This window comes from Ceratotherium simum, chromosome 8, assembly GCF_057802395.1.
Source record: "Ceratotherium simum simum isolate JZ-2026a chromosome 8, ASM5780239v1, whole genome shotgun sequence".
Lineage (NCBI taxonomy): Eukaryota > Metazoa > Chordata > Mammalia > Perissodactyla > Rhinocerotidae > Ceratotherium > Ceratotherium simum.
Window position 1 is genome coordinate 9,748,513 of NC_141907.1, and position 21,925 is coordinate 9,770,437.

The window sequence follows — 21,925 nt, forward strand, 5'->3', positions numbered from 1 at the left end:
GGTAGGTGTCCCTTAAGTAATTTCGAATGAGCGAATTGATTCGATAACCTGAGACACATGATGATATTCCTGGATGAATCCTAAGTCTAACATTTATTAGCCAGGTAACCTTGTTTAAGTTACACATATTGAAGCAAGGCTCTATTTCAGTGACCACTGTGCAAGGTTTAACAGCATGTTAATTGTGTTTGTAGAAGGCATGAAGACAGTGGCACAGAACTAGGGGAACAGCTGGAGATGACTGAGAATTAGGGATTTTCCCTAGCCACTTTGAGAAGGGAAGTATGAGAATGAATGCTCCCTCTCTCCATTCCTGTCCATCCCCCAAACCCCTTGATTGCAAGTAATTGCTCTGGAATTGTGTGACCATTAAGTGAGGGGGGCTGGGAGTTAGAGGATGCGACCAGCAGGGGTCAGGATTGTGGGAACAGGAAAACCATGAGTTCTCAGCCTGGGGCTGGCGTGGGGGAGGGCTAGGCATGTACACTCCTGCACAGGCAGGTAATTTAGACACATACCCCAATAAGGACTTGAAGCTTTCCCATTAGCTCTTCTGAAATAATTTGAAGAGCTATTATAATTTTTCCCACCAAAGTAATAACTAACTGTATGGTACTTTACTTGAATTGGCTGATTTCATTCCCCCACCACCTCCATGAGGAAGGTACCATAACTTGCCCTGTTTTGCAGAAAGAAAAAAAGGAGAGGGAGATGAAGTAACTTGACTAAAGTGATATAGTCAGTTGTGAGCAGAAAATGGATTGCAATTGAGGTTAACTTGACTCCAAGTGCATACTCTTAACCACTACCTTATATTTTCATGGATTCCATGTTTTTGGAGCAAAATAGGCAAAAATGAGCAATTTCATCCCTTGAGCTTCATTTTCCTCATCTAGAAAACAATGTTAAAGGAACACTTTTCAAAGTTCTTGGTATTATAAGTGTCCACAGTCAGTATGATATTGTGATTTATAATAAGACATGTGTATTTGGTCTTTGGCCTCCTTCCTGGCTCAGAGCTTCTAAAGCCCTTGGAATTTCTTGTGATATGAGTGATAACAGTGTGTTACATTAGTGAGGTAACTTTTAGAAAGTCCTTAGGTAACCTAAGGATGGAGGCTGGTTGCCAGGGGAACCAACCACACAGAGGGTTGGAACTTTTAGTATCTTCCTCCCCCTCAACATCGAGGAGGGGAGAAAGGCTGGAGGTCGAATCAATCGCCAATGGCAAATGATTTAATAAATCATGACTATGTAATGAAGCCTCCATAAAAATCAAAAGGATGAGGTTTGGAAAGCTTCTGAGTTGGTGAACACGTTAAGGTCCTAAGAGAATGACACCGCTGGGGGGGGTATGGAGACATGGAAACTCCGTGCCCTTTTCCCATGCCTTGCCCCATGCATCTGTTCTGTCTAGCTGTTCCAGAGTTATATCCTTTTACAATAAACTGGCAATCTAGTAAGTAAAATGTTTCTCTGAGGTCTGTGAGCTGCTCTAGCAAATTAATCGAACTGGAGGAGGAGGTTGTGAGAACCTCTGATTTATAGCCAATTGGTCAGAAGTACAGGTAACAACCTGGACTTGCAACTAGCGCCTAAAGTCCATGGGAGGTGTTGTTTGAACCTCTGATCTATAGGCAGTCAGTCAGAAGCACAAGTAGTAACTTGTGTTTGTGCCTAGCATCTGAAGTGGGAGGTGACGTGAAGGGGAGCATCTTGTAGGACTGAACTCTTAACCTGTGAGATCTGATGCTATCTCTGGGTAGAGAGTGTCAGAATTGTGTTGACTTGTAGGATGCCCAGCTGGTGTCAGGAGAATTTCTCGTTGTTGGTGTGGGATGCCACCCCCACCCCCACCCCACACACAGACCCATTGAAATTGGTCTCAGAACACCAGAATAGTCAGGTATTATAAATGTCCACTTTTTTCAAGAACAATAGTTTATAGTTAGATATTGTGCAGTCTCCTTTTACTAAAACATAACCTTTCACTGACTTCCTCGTCCCAACATCCTTCAGCAGTAGCTGTCATCTCTCCTGGGGAATTACTTGCTGATATCCCAACTGGAGACATTTGGCTTTGAATATATTTAAAGATGCTTCATTTCTCTTGTTTTCTTTGTCTGCACATTGATAATTATCACCTGATTCCCAGATCTCTGGGAATCAATGGAGGGCTTGCAAAAACATTTTCTAGACCCCAAAGACCTGCAGATCGTTGATCTGTTTCTTTGATTGTGCTGTCCGTTTTCTTAGTTGCACCTCACTAGAGAGATAGTGGTATTTCAATTGATCTTTTTTGTTTGGGCTCACTTCCCAATTTCAAAGGATACAGTATTGCAGCAAACTCTCACGTATCTCTTGTCCATCTATTCAACAAATATATCTTTAGTGTTTCCTGTAAGTAGAGCCCAAAGAGGCAGGAAAACTAGGATGATTGAGTTAAAATTTCCACCTTCACATAGCCCACAATCTTGTAGGAGAGCAAGAGAGACCAATAAAGAGAGAATTACAGTGTAATGTGATAAAGGCAACGAGGATCGTCTAAAAAGGCATTATGAGATTGCGGAGGAGGGCGACCTCATCCGAGGGCCAGGGGATGATCTGGGAAGGCTCCCACAGGATGATGTATCTGAACTGAATCACAGAACATGAGTTTGAGTTGGCAGATGAAGGAGGGGAGCAAGTAGGAGGGCAAGGGAGGGCACTGTAGTGAAGAGTGTGTATTCCTTTATTTACTTCTTGTGCATTTAATAATTATTGCCTGGCTCAGCACCTACTCTGTGCTATATGCTATACCAGGCACCCAGAATATGACTTTGAATAAGAGAATCCAGATCATTCCCACCCCTCAAAGATCTTATTTCCAGTCATCAAGTGTTAGGATATGATAAACACAAGTCATGCTCAGAACACAGAGCAGAGTTGGGATGTGGGCAGGATAGGGCTGGAGGTGGGGCTCAAGCAGCTCCCTAGGAGCTCCAAGGGATTCAGATGCCAAGTAAGGAGCAAGAAGAGATGACAATGGAGCAGCACACAATGCCAGATCCCAGCAGATTCCCACTGTCTCAGGCAGACTTGTCAGATCTTTGTTTTATGAAGGTCTTTCTGCCAAAGATGGGAAAACGTGGAGACAAAGAAACCACACATTTTATTTTCATTCATCACAACAAATACTTAAACAGCCCACCGTGTGCAAGCCCTGAAAATGCAAAGGCGAGAAAGCTGTGTCCTGTGTCCTCCAGGAGCATGCTTCTCAGTACGAGAGAAATTTACACACCAAGCTCAATTCTAGAAAGTTCCCATAGAAATAGAAATGAAATGATGCCCTCTTCCCCGCTTTAGGAGAAGGAACTTATTCTGACTGAGGTAGTTTGAACAGCGTAAGTGAAAGCTAAGGGGGAATTGAATTTGCTAAATCCCCTGGTCTGGGTACCATTTCATCCAGTAGGGAAAAGGTAAATCTACTGGAAAGAAAAAGGGGTAGGGTGTTAAATGATGATCAAAATGGTTGAAAACATATCCTGATTCAAAATAAAAAGTATGTGACCTGCAAACGTCACCAGACAATGAACTGTATTCAACGTACAGAGATGGGCAACGTGGGTTTAGCATACACATTTTGATAACAAGGTCTTCTAAAATACGTTACAACTTTTATCTGATTCTGCAGAGGAGATCCAGGATTATCTCTTGGAGAAAAAGAGATTGTCCTTGTCTCCCTACAGCAAAATGGTATTTTTGGAGAGAGGAAAGATTACCAAGGGGCTAATTAAAAAGAGTTATCAAGCACAGGGCGAGAATCCAAAAACTGAGCAGTCAGAATTCTGGAAGCTACTTCCTGGGCAACATCTTCATCAACAGAAATAGGAGGCATGCTTCTCAGAAGGCTGAATAGTTAGGTTCTTAAAGGAACAAACCACAGAGGCCTAAAGAGCTCCCTTTTTCTACAATAAAAGGTCACCTGCCTGTAAAAAACAAGATGACCACATGATTTAATATTGTCTCTGAAAGCCAACTAGAAAAGAATCTAGTTTTAAATTAGATCAGAATAACAAGATAATGTCCTAAATGCCATAGAGGTTTCAATAGTTTATTTCAACAAACACTTATGTCTTATGTGGGAAACTAATACAAAGATGGAGCTGAGTTCCTATTCTCTTGAAGTTTTTCAGTAGAGAGAATTTGTTCATGTATTTAAATATGATTCATTGAACCTGGGTCTGGGTTAGATTTGCTGAACACAGAAGTGAGTAAAAAAAACACAGGTCCTCTCTGTAGAGGACATCACCTTTCTAGAAGGAGATGGAAACACAGCAGGCAGTTGTAATATGATATGGTGAGGTGAGATAGATGTGTGTGTAGTGTTAGGAGACAGACAAGCAACCCAACCTGGGAATGGGGGAAGGAGCCCTCAGGAAGGAATTTTAAAGGAGATGAGGCTGCATTTAAGTGTTAACAGAGGAGAAGAGGTAAGTAAGGACAGATAAGGAAAGGCAGAGCCGTGGAGAGAGGAGCCTTCCCACCTTAGAAGACAGCATTAACAGAGGCCAGAATCCAGAATTCACCCAGAGGGTGTGAGTTCCAGCCAGCAGGTCAGAGTTCCTGGAGCACAGAGCACAAGGCAGGGCATGTGAAAGATGAGACAGGACAGGGAGGAAGGAAGGCACCACACCAGTGGGGGTCTGATGTATTGTGCTAAGGTATATGGACTTTCTCCTATAAGCAATAGGGTGACATTGAAGGGTGTCACCCAAGGAATTTGAGCGTTCAGGATTGAAGGGAACATGGCTGACAGTAGCAAGCCTGGGTAACGACAGCAGAGCCCTGAGCCAAAGTGGGATCTGTCACCCAGACTGGCTCCTTCTCAGTCCCTTACTTACCAGGTGGGCTCATTACTTAACCTCCAATTTTCTCTTGTGTAAAATAGAGATAATCATACTTATTATGGATGTTACTATAATAATGCAATTAGAAAAGACATAGAATGTTCAATGAGACATGGTAGTGGAAGCCCTTACAACACGAATAGTATGCAGTAAGGACCAAGTCAGTGTTTGGAGAATGTGTTACATTCCACAAGGGATGTGTGAAGTGAAGTGATTTTAGGTGGCACTTGAATTAATATTTTTAATGTTAATAATTATATGTTCATTGCTTAGTAGAAAAATTATGACTAGCATATGAAAACTGATTCCATTTATACTATGGCTTAGCAAAAATTTAGCCACTTCCAAAAAGAAGGTCAAGGTCTATTTTTTAATTTTATTTATTTATTTATTTTCCCCCCAAAGCCCCAGTAGATAATTGTATGTCATAGCTGCACATCCTTCTAGTTGCTGTATGTGGGACGCGGCCTCAGCATGGCCAGAGAAGCGGTGCGTCGGTGCACGCCCGGGATCCGAACCCCGGGCCTCCAGCAGCAGAGCGCGTGCACCTAACCGCCAAGCCACGGGGTCGGCCCCTATTTTTAATAACATAAATAACAGTACAGTTGCTACAGAGATATGATGAATATAGCAAAAGAGATTCTGAAGGTGGGACACAGAAGTACGAAGTTTGGGAAAGCAAACTAAAAGGGTAGCTTTATATAAAACCTGTTGCAAGTGATACTAGTGAGAGAACATGGGGGTTTGAAGTAGGTCCATAAGCACATGGGTGTGGTGAAAACAAGGGAGGAGATTTACAAAATATTTAGTAGGACAGTCAGCATGAATGGGCAATTATTTGAATGCAGGAGAAGAGGGAGAGAGAGAGAAGTCTCTGATAAATGGGAAACTCAGGCTGTGGTTGCCCAAGTGTGGAAGGGGGCCCAAAGCCATTTGGCCATTTAGAGAATATAGGAGGAGGCAGGTTTAGATGCAGGCATTCCTCTGTGTGTGCAGTGTCTGCCAGGCATTCACCGGCAAGTCAGATGTGTGGGCTGCGAGTTCACAAAAGAGATGTGGTTTAAATCAAAGATGAATGTTTGGGAGTTTGCTTTTGTGTTTCTTTCAACAAATATTTATTTAGCATGTACTATGTACAGTTGTCATGCTAGACAATGGATATGCAATTTCAAGCTAACAGACACAGTCTGTTTTCATGGAACTTAGAATTTGGAAGAGGAGAAAAGTCTTAAGCCAAAAACCACATAAAGTTATATAATTTAACATCATAAATTAGTGTTATGAAGGAAAAGTCAGGAGGATGTAAGACTGAGACCTGACTCTCTGACGTTCAGGAAATGCCTCTCTGATGAGAAAGCTCTAAAGTGACACCCAATGGTGACAGCCAGAGCTGGGTAAAGAGTGCTGGATGTGTGGGTTGGGGTTCAAACTGAGAGAATAGCTGTGAGGGCTTGTCATACAATGTGTACAGTGAAAATAGCAATGGATTGTAGAGGGACCCTGGATGCAGCCACTTGCAAGATGTGGGCCTCTGAGGAGGCTGAGAGGTTGTAGGAAGAGCTACAAGAAAAATCAAGACAGGTGGGGTCTTAGAAGCCCAGGTAGCTGAGAGCTTTGAGGAGGAGGAAGGAGGCACACTGTGAGATGCTGGCAAATTAGCCAATAAAATAAAGCCATTTTTGACTTGGAAGAGTTATCCTGAAATAACTTTGATTCAGAGGGGAATGAGTAGAGGCTGGGCCCAGGCCTCTAGACCCCCATCATTGCTCCCTACCCTGACCCAGGGGTGCCGTGAGAGGGTATGGGGACCTGCTTGCAGCCCTTAATTTCCCTTTGATGTTGGATGCCTGTCTTTCCTCTCTGAGTCTCAGCTTCTTTATCTGGAAAACAGGAACAAAATATCATTTTCTTAATACTAGGCACAGTATAAGCGTTAGATAAAGAAAGGAAAAAATATGAATGAGCAGGTGAGAAAGTAAGTGAGATCAGGTATGTGTGGCACCTGGCCTTTAGTAAGTGCCAAATAAGTGTTGATTCCTTCTCCTTTTTGCTCCATCCTATTTGTGTAGCACAACTCAGATTGTCACCTTAAAAAAATCAAAAGCAAAAATAGGCAAACAAATAACAACAAAGCTCCCTCGGATGCCAAGGGCACAGCTAACCTTTTCCTCTCCTGGGCTCCCACAGCAGTTAAAAGACGCCTCGAGTATAATACTGAGCACGTCCAACAGTAATTGTTTTTAATGCACCTGTTTTCCACTCAAGAACGGGATTTTTTTCTGGAGATACTGTCTTATGTGAGTTTGCATTTCTGAAGTCAAGCACTAGAAATACATAATTTTCAATTGCAATAAAAATCTACAATATGTAGTTGTAGATTAAATTAATGATCCCCGTGGAAACAGTATTACTTTAGACATTTTGCATTGATAACCTGACGTAGCTCAGAGGAATGATGCGATTTGCCCCAGGCCTTCTATTTCACTCACAGCAAAGCTGGGACTGAACCTATGCCCTTTGAGTCTAAATAACATGCTCCTTTCTATGCCAGCATCCTGAGAAATGAGAACATGAAAGAAAGCTGGGGTCAGACAGCAGCCTAGGTCTCTAAGTGCAGGGAGGGATGAAGGGTAAGTGAGCACGGGATGATCCCACCTCTGCCTGTCTCATTCTCTACATTTCCAAAGCAGAAAAATTATGTACACTGCACAAAATTACCTTCATAAGCGTCATATAAATAAGGAGCCAAAGAATCGAAATGTGCACTGCAAGATACTTACTGATTCCCCTGGTGGTGATAGTTCTCTGTGGGGAGAGAAAGAAGGAAATAGGATTGCGGGTGGAGAGTTTAGCTGTCTGTAATTTTTTTTTTAAGAGCTGAAATAAATATGATGGAATGATAACATTTGTTAGATGTAGGTGGTGAGTACACAGGTGTTGTTGTAGTCCATACTTTTCTAAATGGTTTAAATACATCCATGGTTTTTTTGAGAAATGAAGCTCTCCTCCATTTCCTCCTCAGCCCACAGGTCTCTGAAGCCCTCACTAGCTCACAGCGGAGAAGCAATGGGAACTAAATGATAGTCAACCCGGATCCGAGGACTAGGAGAAAAAGGCAGGGTCTCGGCAGGAAGTGGAGCAGAGTCTATGCGACCGTGGAATTCATGTGGAAGAGGAGGGGGCTTCCAGGGGAAAGAGTCTGTAAGGGACTAAGAGAAGGAGCCCTCTTGGAAAGCCCCAGAAGTTGAGGAGGAAGAACGGCAATGCCTATATTACTCAGCTGCCCAGAGGGGCAAGAGTAACCCTTCTTCCTATCATTCAAGGACCAATGTTTGTGGAAAGAGATTTTCTTCTGCACTGGTAAAATTTAAATATTCTCCAAAAAAGGAATTTAAAACTTTCCCTTTCTCTATGTGAAAACCTGATGATTCCCTGATAAATATCTCGGGCTAAGAAAATGAAATTGTCTCCATTCCTATTGCTTCATAATCGTGATAATAATAACAGCAACAACAACAATCTGTCAATGGTGAATTATTTCTGAAGTGTTAGAAAGCAATAAAAACGAAAAGATATAACACACAGCTCTTGCTATTATAACACACAGATCTCATAATCTTTAGCAACTATCTATGTTATGATCACAGCGGAAAAATACACATTTTCAGACTTTCAGAATTGACATTTTCCCGGAAAAATGCTGCTATTGACTCAATAGTGCCACCTGGTGGTCATATGTCATAAATCATGTGAACTAGAGGGGTTTTTTTCCTTCATGTCTTAGGCGACACTGTGATTCCCCTGAGGAATCTAAAGTTTATTGAGAATAACTAATGTTTATTGAGAAAGTCCTTTACTGTGTGTCTGATGAGATCTCAGGAACATTCAGTACTTTCATATATTTAATTTTCACAACAACCCAATGAAATATCTCCTCATTTTCTATATTAGGGGGAGCAGGGAACAGGATAGAAAGCTTACAGAAAGTCTTGTAGCTGGTACTGCAGAGGAGAGATGTAGATTCAGAACCTCTGATTCTGCGTCCTCTTCCCACCATACATCATAGCCTCAACAATACTTGGCTACTTGTCTTATGAGGAAACAAATCAGTAAATTGCCATTTCTGAAAATGAGATAAACATTCAAAATGGGTGTATTTGCTCATTCATTCATAAAGCGCATATTTGGCATTAACCACAGGCTGCCAGAACACTTTATTTAGGCCGTGTCGTATTGGAGCTAGAAACTAATCACATAATGTCAGTTATTCAGCATCTAACAGCCTAGTAAAGATGACCACATTCATAACTAAAACATCCTAAGACGAAGCAAAGAGATAATTATGGACACTATGGAAAATTCACATTATAAAAACAATCTCTTGAAAATAATTGAGCAGTGAATTTAACTTACCTATGCAGCAGCCGTAGTTCTCTAATTTGATGTGCAAAATCCTGGCAAGGTACACAGATGTGTCCCTTACCCAAACCATTTGGATATTTGAACCTGCTTTGTTGCAAAGCTGTATTAGTCAGGTTAATTAATGATAACTTGTGCAACAGGGAAGCCCTGAAATCTCAGTGGCTTAGTGCAATACAAGTTTATTTTTCATTTGTATCACAGTTTGATGTGGGTTCGGCAGCTGTCTTTTATCCTGTACCTCTTTCCATCTTGAAGCTCCGTCTGGAGCTTCACCAAGGTTGCTGCAGCAGAGACAGAAAGAGATGCAGGAGGCATGCCAGGTTTAATGGTCATTTCTGTGCTCAGTCCATTGGCCAAAAATGGTCACATAGCCCAACCTAACTGCAAAGCAGACTGAGAATCAGAGGAGCACATAGAGATGTAGAGAGCTTAAGTATCTCTGCATTGGGGCCGAAAACAACACAAGTGACAGTTGGGCTATAAATTTGTATGAATGGAAAAAAAATTTAAAAAGAATCTTGACTCACTGGAAGGCATTTGTGAGACAAATAATTCTCTGAAAACATTGGCAGAATAATTTTCAAAGTCAATAAATGGAAAGAAATGGAATAATGTCTTACTGGGAAAAACTAGTTGTGAGTGGGCTGTATTAATTCTTCCTTTGACATTCCAGATTGTGCTGTGTCCCTTAGTAAAAGAAAGATGTAGGGCCGGCCCCGTGGCTTAGCGGTTAAGTGCGTGCACTCCGATGCAGGCGGCCCGGGTTCGGATCCCGGGCGCGCACCGATGCACTGCTTCTCCGGCCATGCTGAGGCCGCGTCCCACATACAGCAACTAGAAGAATGTGCAACTATGACATACAACTATCACCTGGGGCTTTAGGGGAAAAATAAATAAATAAAAAAAAATAAAAAAAAAAAAATTAAAAAAAAAAAAAAAAAGATGTAACACAGGGTGCTATTAGACAGTAACCACCTTGCTGTTGCTTTTGAGATCAGATGGTATCGTATCTTACTTTCATCAATGGTTTCTTAACTATGCTTTACCACTTTGTGGCTCTTGTTATAACAGTATTCACTGGAATGTCACACTTAATTGTGTCTACTGGTTAGTGGTTATATGAAGTGGCAAGATAGACTTTATTTCTCACCCTCTCAAACTTGTTGAGACCAGAGAGAGAGACAGAGAGATATTTTGTGCATAATAATGTCCCGGAATTTATTAGCAGAGTGAAAATTCTGATTCTTTAATTTTACAAATTATTGCTTCTAAGACATGTAGCTTGGCTTGCCTTCACTTTCTTCACAGCCCTCATGAATCTGAAATCCTCTCTAGCTCAAACCAGAAGAAAACCGGGTAGAATTAAATGATCGTCAAGCCTAGGATAAAGAGAGACAGGATCCCAGCTGAAAGAGGATTGGGGAGTCAAGTGACAACATGAGAGAGGGAGAAAGATGGATTCTAGGGCAGAGTTTCTGAGAACCCAAGTGAAGGTAACCTCTTGGGCAGCCCCAAAAGTTGCCAGCCAAGCCCATCTTGGCTTAGGCTGAACATTCTTCTGGACCCTGGCCAGCCGTGAGCATTCTTTTGTTTGTTTGTATCAAATTTTGGTGTTGATAGCGGTGCTTTCCAGTAGGTAACTGAGGCTACCTTGCCTTTCAGAGATTAAGGGCATGGTAAGAGCCATACAGAAAAAGCATAGAATGACAGCAACTAAATGATGTTGCAATATGTTACAAATGTGCTTTCCAGATCTAAATGTGCTTCTCCTCATGGACTCCTCACCACAGCACTTTAAGCTAAGCTAAATAGGTATCACTAGACTTGATTTCATAGGCACTGAAGATTAACATTAAGCCAGGTGTTCAAAGTAGCTTGACTGGTTGAGCCAGTAACAGAATCCAAGTCAACCGACACCCTCTTTTCATGGTGGTTTACCTGTGGTTTAAAATATGTACAAGAAAGCACATTTTTAAACCTTGGAGTGGGATTCTAGGCACTATTGCACATCACCTTAGTTTTTACCTTTGAAACTTTCTTATTAATGGAAGACAACATAGTGGTTTTGCTAGTAAACTGTTCATATTTACTTGATGAAATGTTACAAAGCTATTAAAATAATCAGCATAAATATTGGATCATCATATATAAATATGCTTGTAATGATATGTGAAAATGGTAAGTGAAAAAAACTGAACACAAAATTATTAGGTTACTATGTATACACCCTTGAAACATGGTATACATAATGAAATGGTAGGAAGAAAATAAAATCCAACATTAACTATGATTGTGTTAAAATGGTGGGATTGGGAATGATTTTTCTTTTCTTTTTTCTTTCCTTCTCCAAATTTCTGTAATGCCATGGCTTGATAACCTTTAGAATAACTTTTAGAATAATATCATCATTATTATTAATAATATATTAACATATAATCCTATAATATTTTATATTAATATATAATATTATACAGATCTTCCTTGACTTGTGATGGGGTTACATCCCTATAAACCTATCTTAAGTTGAAAATACCGTATCGTAAGTCAAAATTACGTTTAATACACCTAACCTACCCAACATCATAGCTTAGCCTAGCATAATTAAGCATGCTTAGAACATTAACACTACATTACACAACATTACGTTAGCCTACAGTTGGGCGAAATCATCTAAGCCAAGCCTGTTTTATAATAAAGTGTTGAATATCTCAGCTAATTTATTGACTACTGTACAGAAAGTGAAAAGCAGAGTGGTTGTACGGGTACAGAACGGGTCTAAGTGTGTTGGTCGTTTACCTTTGTGGTCGCATGGCTGACCAGGAGCTGTGACTTGCTGCTGCTGCCCAGCATCATGAGAGAGTATCCTACCACATATTGCTAGCCCAGAAAAGATCAAAATTCAAACTATAGTTTCTACTGATTGCATATTGCTTTCGCACTATCATAAAGTCAAAAAATCTCGGGTTGAAACATCATAAGTTGGGGACCATCTATATATAAATTATTATTGTTATTGCTATTATAGTGGGAACCACCCAATTCCCCCTTGTGGCCGATTGGAAGCATAGAAGGGCTGCTAATTTGGCTGTTCCTATCGACTGTGATTCAAAGCACCCAATCAGAACATAGGTTTTATTAAAGTCATTATTTTAATAGATGTATATATACCTATTTTCCACTTTAAGTTTTGGATTTAGAGAAAAACATACACAATATGGCATTGAGACATTTTCCTAGCTTCTCCAATGCCTTTTACTTAGAATGCAAAAATAAGGTACAAATTTGAAAATTCAGAAAAGCGCCTGCCCTCACTCCTAACAGTGCCCTCATTCCTCTTCCTCCAGCACTTTCTGTTTTCCCCAGAGGAACTGGGGAGCAAAGCCTCTGGTAATGATCAGCTGAGGTTTGGGATGATCTCATTAGTTCCAAGCAGTATTCAGCAAAACGTTAAACGGGCAGGCTGGCAAGCACTATTTTGAAGGTAATGAAATACTCGTCAAGTCTATGTACGCAGGGATGGCCTCCCAGTTTTGCTGATCTGAATGATTGAATTTGCATAGCCAGCCCAGAAATAATGGGTTAGTTGACACTGCAGTGAGGAAATTGCCAGAATCGCTCCCAAAATAATTTGTTTATATTTGGGGTTTGGGTGGGATGAGGTGGGGAAGGAGGTCGAGCACATGCCCCACTTGCTGCTGCATTCAGAAGAGTGATCATGTCCCCCAGAGCATCACATATGGAGACAGAAAACAAGAGAAAATAGAAATCACAAAAATCCAGGTGTTTCACACTTACTTTTTGTTTAAAAAAAAAAAAAAAAGAGGTGAAGAGGAAGGGAGGCAAGGAAGGAAATGAGTGGGAAAATTCCTAAAGCCAAAAGTGTCAGAATTTTTCAGCAATATTTCAAAATATTCTTAGTTAAAAGTGTTATCTCCAAAATATCCCAGCCTGAGAAACTGTGCTTCCTCTCACCACACCAATAACTTTATTAAGAAGAAAGCAGAAGATGAAAAGATCTCAGTCTGACTATCTAGAGGGCAAAATAAGGAAAAGCAATGGTTTGTTAACTAAACAGATTTTAGGCTCAAAAGAGAGCACAGATCGTTGATTCATGATTCTGTTGTAATTGCAGAAATGTCAACATTGGCTGATTGATCAATCCATTCATTCATTCATTTATTCGTTCAAGAAACATGGAGCACCAACTTTTTGCCTGATCCCAAGCTGAGTGCTTAGAGGCAATGTAGACACATGCTACTAAAGTGTGGTCCATGAACTGGCAGAATTGCTATCACCTAGGAGTTGGTTAGAATAGCCCAGTTGTAAGCCACACTCCAGACCTAATGAATCCAAGCCTGCATTTCAGCAAAATGCACAGGTCTCCATGTGCACATTAAACTGTGAGAAACCCTGAGTTAGACAAGGTCCTAGAATCCAGCAAGCTCACCATCTAAATGTTGTGGTACCTGCCTTTTTCAGATGCTTCTGTTATTGGCTACCAAGTCTGGAACCTGGGGGCCACCTCTTCTCAATTCCTGAGACAAAGTTGACCATCAAAGTTTCAACTTATGAGCACTTTTTGAGCCTCAGTTTCTTCATCTGAAAACATTGCGAAAAATTCTACCCCCCACAGAATTTCTGAGACTTATCTGAAACAATTTTTACAAACACTGTATGAGAGTAACAGGCTCATATCAAGCTCTTCATAGTCTTGGTGACTTCCTATAGCTCTCTTTCCTGCAGCTCCTCACCCCGTCTACACTTGCACATGTTACTCGTGAGCAAACACTGACTCTCACTTCCTTTTCATACTTTCTGGACCATCCATGAGCCCACTACTCATTTTAGGTTTTGGAGTCAAGGTCTACCAGCCTAGAGAGTGAGGGCAGGGCTGTGTTAATCTGTCCTGGAAGCCGGGTTGAACTCAAGTATCTGAGTTGGAATACCTGCTGGCCAATAATTTAGCTGAGACCTTGGTCAAGGTATTTAACCTCTCCGTGGATTTTTTTCCCTTAGTGGTAAAATGGTGGTGATAATATCAGTTATTTGTCACTGCACCACACTAACTATCAGGACTCCTTGTAGCTGTGTCATTCTTTTTTCTATCACCTTAATTCTATACTCAATCCAACTCTTTGATTGTTCATGTTCTTCCTGTGTGTGAGTTTCTAGTTATTCATCCATGCAATACGTACTTATTGCCTATTGTGTGACAGGGATTGTGTTATGCTTTATAGCTTTGTGAGTGAGCACACACACATGCACATATCCTTGCAAATAGTCACATATTTATAAATAGTTACACATATTATGAAATGTTCTTATTTGCAATAATTCGGTTAGCACCAAGGGGACCTAAATAAAAAGATGTGTTGGCATTTTAAATGACTCCTGTATAAAAGCATTAAAAGCAACCAGCAGAGGGCAGAACACCCTAACAAAAGGGTAGCAGATCTCTCTTCAAGTCCTAATCCTCCTCCCTCTTTGGATGATATTGCCTGGTTCCTGATATTCAGGATTGGAATACCCTCAAGCAGTTTCTTGGGATCTTGGGGAAAAGCTTAGAGAACTTGGGATGGGGTTCAGTCCTTGGGGTCTCCTAACTGCTTACCCATCACTAGAGAGCCAGCAAAATGTTTAGGAGCTCAGATGTCACACAGACTTGTATTTGAATCCTAATATTTCCACTTAGTGAAATGTTTCCTAGGGTGAGTTATTTAACATCCTAAACTTCAGTTTCCCCCTCTGTAAAATGAGAATAGCTTTACTACATACTTTTTTGCATTAGTTATTCAGAGGCTATTAAGAGGACTGAAAGACAATGTACCTGGTAAGTACTTCAATCAGATTGTTATTATGCCAAATATTGGACTATGGAGGTCACTGTTGAGATTAACTCTTGCTGCCTTTCTCCTCATAAAGAAGAGTAGGGAAACAAATTCACCCTCTTCAGCAGGCAATTGAATGATTTGATCTTAAAAGGAAAGGAGATAAAGCAAGCAACATTGATGGAAGTTCCCCTGTATGCCAGGCTCTGTAGCACCCATTTATATGCATCATCTCTTTAACCTTCACAAAAAGCCATGTGGTAAGTGATATTTTCACTTTACAATGAGAAAACTGAGACTCAGAAAAGCCGGGTCATTTGGCCAAAGATACAAACCCAATAAGCAGTTTAAAATGTGATTCAAGCCTAGGACTGTCAGATAAAGAGTCCATGGTCTTTCTGCTGCAACACAAAAATTACAGCAACGTCAGAATAACCTTTCAAAAGATTGACGCCAATCATTTAACTTCTTCGCTCAAAACCCTTCTCTGAGTGATTGATTGGATCATTCGTTCATTTGTTCAGTAATTATTTACTGAATATCTACTGTATGTTTTGCTAGATGCTGAAATTTCAGAAATGAATAATAGTACATGGTCTGTACTCAAGAAGCTAAATTTAGTGGGATGAAGGATAGAAACAAACATACGGGTATGCAAAGAGGACAAAATATATCAATAATTAAAATAATATGGTATATAGTATAAAATATTGTTTTGGAGATATGGAACAGCCATAGGGGTGGGCCACTTATATCTCATTTTGAGAGAGAAGCTTCTATGGGGAGTGTAGTTTGTTGACAGCCTCCAGCTACCGCAACTTTGGGATTGCCCATGATGTTCAGAGCAAGGCCGTGCTCTACTCAGGCTGTGCTGAACTAGGCCTTTCCTGCTGAATGCAGGAATCCTCTAGTGGGCAGTCTCTTCGTTAGACTCCCCGTTAGCCTGACTCGTTCTAGGAGTATGATCTGAAGCTCTTCCTTCCCAATCCACTTTCTCCTTTCACAGTTGTCAGACCTACACCATGGTCTAAAGACACTCCTCAACTTTCTCCTACTCCCTCTTCCCTTTATGCCTTATCAGCATTTCCTCCAATAAATATCTTGCACATTGAATTGCATCATGATATCTGTTTCTCAGAAGAACTTGCGCTCACACAGAGGAGAATTGGTCAACCATTCTTGGGGAAAGGCAAAGATTGTTACAGAGGGTGCTTGAGGACTAACGTGAAGCCCACTCTGGCACATAGCAGTAACAAGTCTGTGCACATTAACTGTGCACAGTAACTCTCCCTCTTTTCCTAACTACAAAACTGTCAGCCTCTAGAAGTCTGAGGTTATATATCATATAACATAATATGTATATATAACTGTATATATATATATAATCTCCTTGGGAATATAGTAGTTGTTCAATATATGTCTCTTGAGTGAAAAAGTGACTAATCACAATGTCTATAGCAATCACACGCCAAGCAGTTCAGCCTCCATGCCCTGCTCCTGCTGTCCCCTTTACCTGATTCACCTTCCCTACTCATCTTCAAGACCTATGCTATGACCACATCTCCAAAGAGCATGACAAATGAGACCTCTCTCTTCTTTAATCTTCACACTGCTGTGTTTGGGCCAGGCTTAGGCCATGCCTTTTACTCTGCCTCATAGTATACTTTTCATTGCACATGTGTATACCTCAGAGATCAATCCTAGTACCTACCTCAAAGAGAAATAAGCATGTTCCAAGCTCCAGCTAGGTGTGAAGTATTGGGGGGCAAGCAGAAGGGGAAGGAGACACAGCCTTTATATTTACGTCATCATGACCAGCTTCACTTGACAAAGAGTATTAGACCAGGAGAAGACCCCTGACCTATCATAGTAGGCTGGCCAGTGGCCAAAGATGAGATGAGACATTTAAAGTTCTGCTCAAACAAGGTCAGTGTAGGTCAATCATATTATCTCAATCAGGAATCTAAAATGGGAAGAACAGAAAATTATGGAGTTGGCAGCAGTTACATGTCCACCAAAATATCAGGTGGTAGAGAATAAGTCATGAGGAGCCACAGGTGTGCTGAAATTATGAGTAAGAAGAAACCATGAAAAACAGAAAGTCTGTTTAATTAGAAATTTTAAGATGGCTAAGTGGTTAATAATATGACTCCTGAAGTCAGGTACCTGGGCTTAAATCCTAGGTTTCACTTTTACTAGCTTTATGACCTTGGCAAGCCATAACTCTCTCTACTTCAAGTTCATCATCTATAAAAAGGAGAAAAGAATAGCTTTCCCTCAACGGACTTTTATTGGTCTATACTAATTAATATATCTCAACTCTCAGTCCCCATTAATTGGATGATGAATTAGCAAGGAGAATAATTTGGGTCACTGCTAACTAGAAGACAGTTTGACTCTTGGGGAAAGAAGCTGCCCTCCTCACAGCCAGCCATAAAGTCTCGAGTGGCAGCAGTGGCATCTTAACACTTTGGAGATAATCTGCCTCAGAAAGGAGACAATGAGAACAGAGCCAAGTCAAGAATAGAGAGAACCAGGTCATGTGCCAAGCATGTCTGAAATCAGCCCTACATACAGGCTTTCTGTTATGTGAACCAATGCTATTTTCTTTATACTGCATAAGCAGGTTGGATTTTCTACTCTTGTAAGCAGCAGAGTTCTAACCAGTGCAGACAGTTTTTAGAGCACTTTGGATCTCAAATGGCTTCCCATGTCCAGTTTTAGGGAGTATCAGACTTTCTGAACCCTCCAGGCCATGAGTTTCTCCAGGTGGGTGCCCAGTGTGGCAGCACCTGCAGCCAAGCTTCGGGAGCACCCTGCCTTTATCTCTCCTTACACCACCCCCTGCGCTACTGGCTCTGACATTCCAGAAACAGCCTTGAACTGAGTTTGAAGGTCCCAGGGGGCAGTTACAACCCTCCTCTGAGTTTCCTCCTGAGCTCTGGGCCCTGGGCACTAGGTCCTGATAGGGTATCTGGCCTTGGCAGGTTGGAGTCAGAATGGGGGAGAAAGGCCCTGAGCATCTGAGAAAGGCCTCTGGGGGACCTGCATTGTGATGACCTCATTGACTCTATGACATCATCCTCTCTCCAACCCTTTACTCCTCCCCACTCAACTGCTGAACAAACAACCATCAATCTGAATCCCAATGGCCTGAGAAAGTCTTTTCTCCAGTACCTGCTGCTGATCTTCTGCCTCAGCCAGCAGTAAGCACCATGAAATGGGAATTCACCGAGAAAAACTTTGACAGCTTCCTGCTGCAGAAACAGAATGAAGAGAGGAAAGGCAAAGAGTGTTGGGACATGGCCCTGACTGTGGACCACCATGTCTTTTATGTGCATTGCAACGTGCTGGCTGCTATCTCTCCAGTAGTGAAAAGCCTCTTCTCTAGTGATGATGTGAAGACCACCGATGAGCTCTTTATAACCCTTGACCCCAACCACCTGAGTCCAGCCACGGTGGACCAGCTCCTGGACTACTTCTACAGTGGCAAGGTTGTGATCTCGGAGCAGAACGTGGAGGAACTCCTTCGTGGGGCCCAGTATTTCAACATACCGTGCCTTTGAAAACACTGCAATGACTTCATGATTAACTCCATTAGCCCTGTTAACTGCTTGCGCCACCTCATCTTGGCCGAGATGTTTGTGCTTCAAGAAGTATCGGACTTGGCCTACTCAGGCATTCACGACAACTTTCACTACTGGGCCAGTCCTGAGGGCTCCGTGCCTGAGGGCTTCATGTGCTGTCCACCTGTCATCTTCGGCTGCCTGCTTCAAGATGAAAACTTGCACGTGGTCAATGAGGACGAGGCTCTCAGAGCACACATAAATTGGGTGTACTTCTGGAAGGATGAGCAGGAGAAGTATTTCACGAATTTCTCTTACATCAATCTCAATGCCATCTCCAACAAGACGCTGATGTTTGCCAGCAACAAGTTGAGGAGCATGGAAAACAGCTCAACCCATGTAACCCTGATTGAGAGCATCCTTGTGGATTGAAAGCAGGGGAGACCATCCAGCCTGCTGAGCTACCAGCAGAAAGGGGCCCTGCTTGATTCAGTACTCATCCTAGGTGGCCTAAAGGCCCAGGACAAGTTCAATGATGGAATGTTTGTGTATATCTTCCAGGAGAACCTGTGGTTGAAGCTCTCAGGGATGCCCTATCAGGCAGCAGCACTTAATGCCATCTCTGTTGGTCGCTACATCTACATCTCTGGTGGCACCACTGACCAGGTTTCAGGGCTGAAGATGGGTTGGTGGTATGACATGGATGACAGCTCCTGGACCAAGTTGCCTGACCTGCCAATTGGGCTTGTCTTCCCCACCACGGTGGCCTGTGGTGAGACACTGTACTCAGTAGTGGGAGCATTGCCCCAGGGCAGTATGTCTCTGGCATCTATTGTTATGATGAGTGCAAGGAGGCCTGGTGCCTGGCAGGGAAGATAAGCATCCCTATGGATGCCACAGTCGTGATCACCAAGAGTGACCAGAACCTGTACATTGTCACTGGGTGGTGTTTGGTGAAGTGCTCCATCTCCAGGGCGGGGGGTTGTGGATTGTTTTGACACCAACACTGGGGAGGTGGTCCAGAGTATCACCTTCCCCATTGAGTTCCACCACCAGCCCCTGATCTCTTTTTATAAAGACAACATCCTCTGTGTGCACAGCCACTGGCAGAGCATGGAAATCAACCTGCAGAAGATCAAGGCCAACAAGACAACCATCTCACTGCCTCTCCTGCCCAACAACTGCCCCTTGGGTGAGTCCCATGTTATATGCTCCATTGGAGACAGCAGGGTGTTTGTATGTGGGGGTGTCACCACAGCCAGCGATGTTCAGAAAAAGGACTGACCATCAATCCAAATGCCTACTTGCTGGACCAAAAGACAGGAGACTGTAAGACCCTGGCCCCCCCACCAGAGGCACTGGACTGTCCCATCTACTGTCTAGTCAAGCTACCTTACAAGATTCTTCAAAGGAATTAAACCATGTTTTAGTTGGGAGAATAAGTAAATGCATTATTATTCACAATTTAAGGAGAGAGAGAAAGAGAGGAATATGGACTGTGGGTTCCTTCTTAGTGTTCCAGTTTTTGTTTGGCCCTGAAGGTGGAGATCCTGGGCTAGGGCTGCTCCCAGTGGGTGGAAATTCAGGGCTACTCTGTCACTGGAGGGATTGAAGCTGAGGCTGGGATGGAGTCCTTAGTGGGTGGGCCTGAGGCATCTCCCGGGCACTGGCCAAGGTAGCGTCCGGAAACCCCCTGTTCTGTTACCTCTTTTCACTTCACAGGCATCTGCTAGACTGACAGGTAAAGCAATTGCTTAGAGCTGTGAAGCCTCAGGTTCCTCCAGCACTCTCTCTCCTCAAGTCTGCCCAGGAAGGTGGGGAGGACCAATCCCATGTCTGGGAGAGGAGCTTCCTGGGCTGGGAAGGGAGAAGGTGGTGTGGGCCAGGCTCAGGGATGGGGGCAGAGGGATCAGGGGAAGTAGGGTTATTTGGCTGTTGTAGTTGACCATGTAGCTGTGACGTGTTTGTGACTCATTTGTGGGGAACTTCAGGGGGTTACTTAAAATTTTTTCCAGAGAACAAGGTTCATTGAGAACTTTCTCAAGGAACACAAGGTCTGAGGGACCGGGGGTGGAAGAGAGGTCAGTCAAGGAAGAAAAAAGAAACCTATTTCTCTATTGGAGTAAAGCTTGGGGATGGGGTGAGATGACAGGATAAGAGAGACAGGGTGCTGTAGTAGTTAGGGGTATGGATGCTGGGGACAGATGACCTGGTTTGAATACCAGTTCGATCACTTACTGGGTCATTCTGGGTGAGTTACTTACCATCTCTGTGCCTTAGTTTCCTTATCTGTAAAAGGAAGACAATGAGTGCCTACCTCATAAGGTGATGAGAAGTTTAAATGAGTTAATACATGCAAAATGCCGAGGACAATCCCTGGCATATATTCAAGTGCTACAGGAGTGCTTTTTTAAAAGGAAAGAAAGAAGGGTGAGGCAAGGGTCTGGGTTCTTGGGCCCTTTTATTAAGTGAGGTCCCATCAAACGCTCTTTGAGACTCCCTCCCTCAAAACCTTGGTGAGCTTTCCTCAATTCCAACTCCCTCTGTTTCCCTTCCAGTCATGTGTGTACTCACATGTAGCCCTCAGCGATTTAGAAGAAACTGACCACATCCTGGAACAGCATATAGAATCCTCGTTCATCCGTTCCCTCATTCATTCACGAATTACCTTCTCCTCCACTCGTCACTTCACACACACACACACCATCGCTGAGGCCTCTGTGCAGGTCCTTATTCCAGGTGCTGGGGCCACAGGCATGGCAATCCATGTCCCTGGGAGGGAGTATCGATGCCAGTGCCCTGCAACGGGAATATTATGCAAGCCACACATGTAATTTAAATTTTTCTAGGAGTCATGTTAAAAAGGTATAAGGAAACAGGTGAAATTAATTTTAACAATATATTTTATTTAGCTCAGTGTTATTAAAATAATAATATATAACCCCCGCATCTATATAATAATAATAATCCCCTCATCTTCCAAGCCCTACACAACCACTAATCTACTCTGTCTCTCTGGATTAGCCTATTCTGGACATTTCATATAAATGGAAGCGTATAATATGTGACCTTTTATCTGGTTTCTTTCACTTAGCGTAATATTTTCAGGGTTCATCCATGTTGTAGCATGTGCCAGTACTTTATTCCTTTTTATGTCTGAATAATGTTCCATTGTGTGGCTATACCACATTTTATTTATCCATTTATCAGTTAGTTAATG

General features: G+C 42.3%; 1 pseudogene; it reads left to right on the forward strand.

Moving 5' to 3' along the window:
- Positions 1–18,354: 18,354 nt before the first annotated feature.
- Positions 18,355–20,123, forward strand: LOC101405613 (calicin-like; annotated as a pseudogene).
- The last annotated feature ends 1,802 nt before the right edge of the window (positions 20,124–21,925 follow it).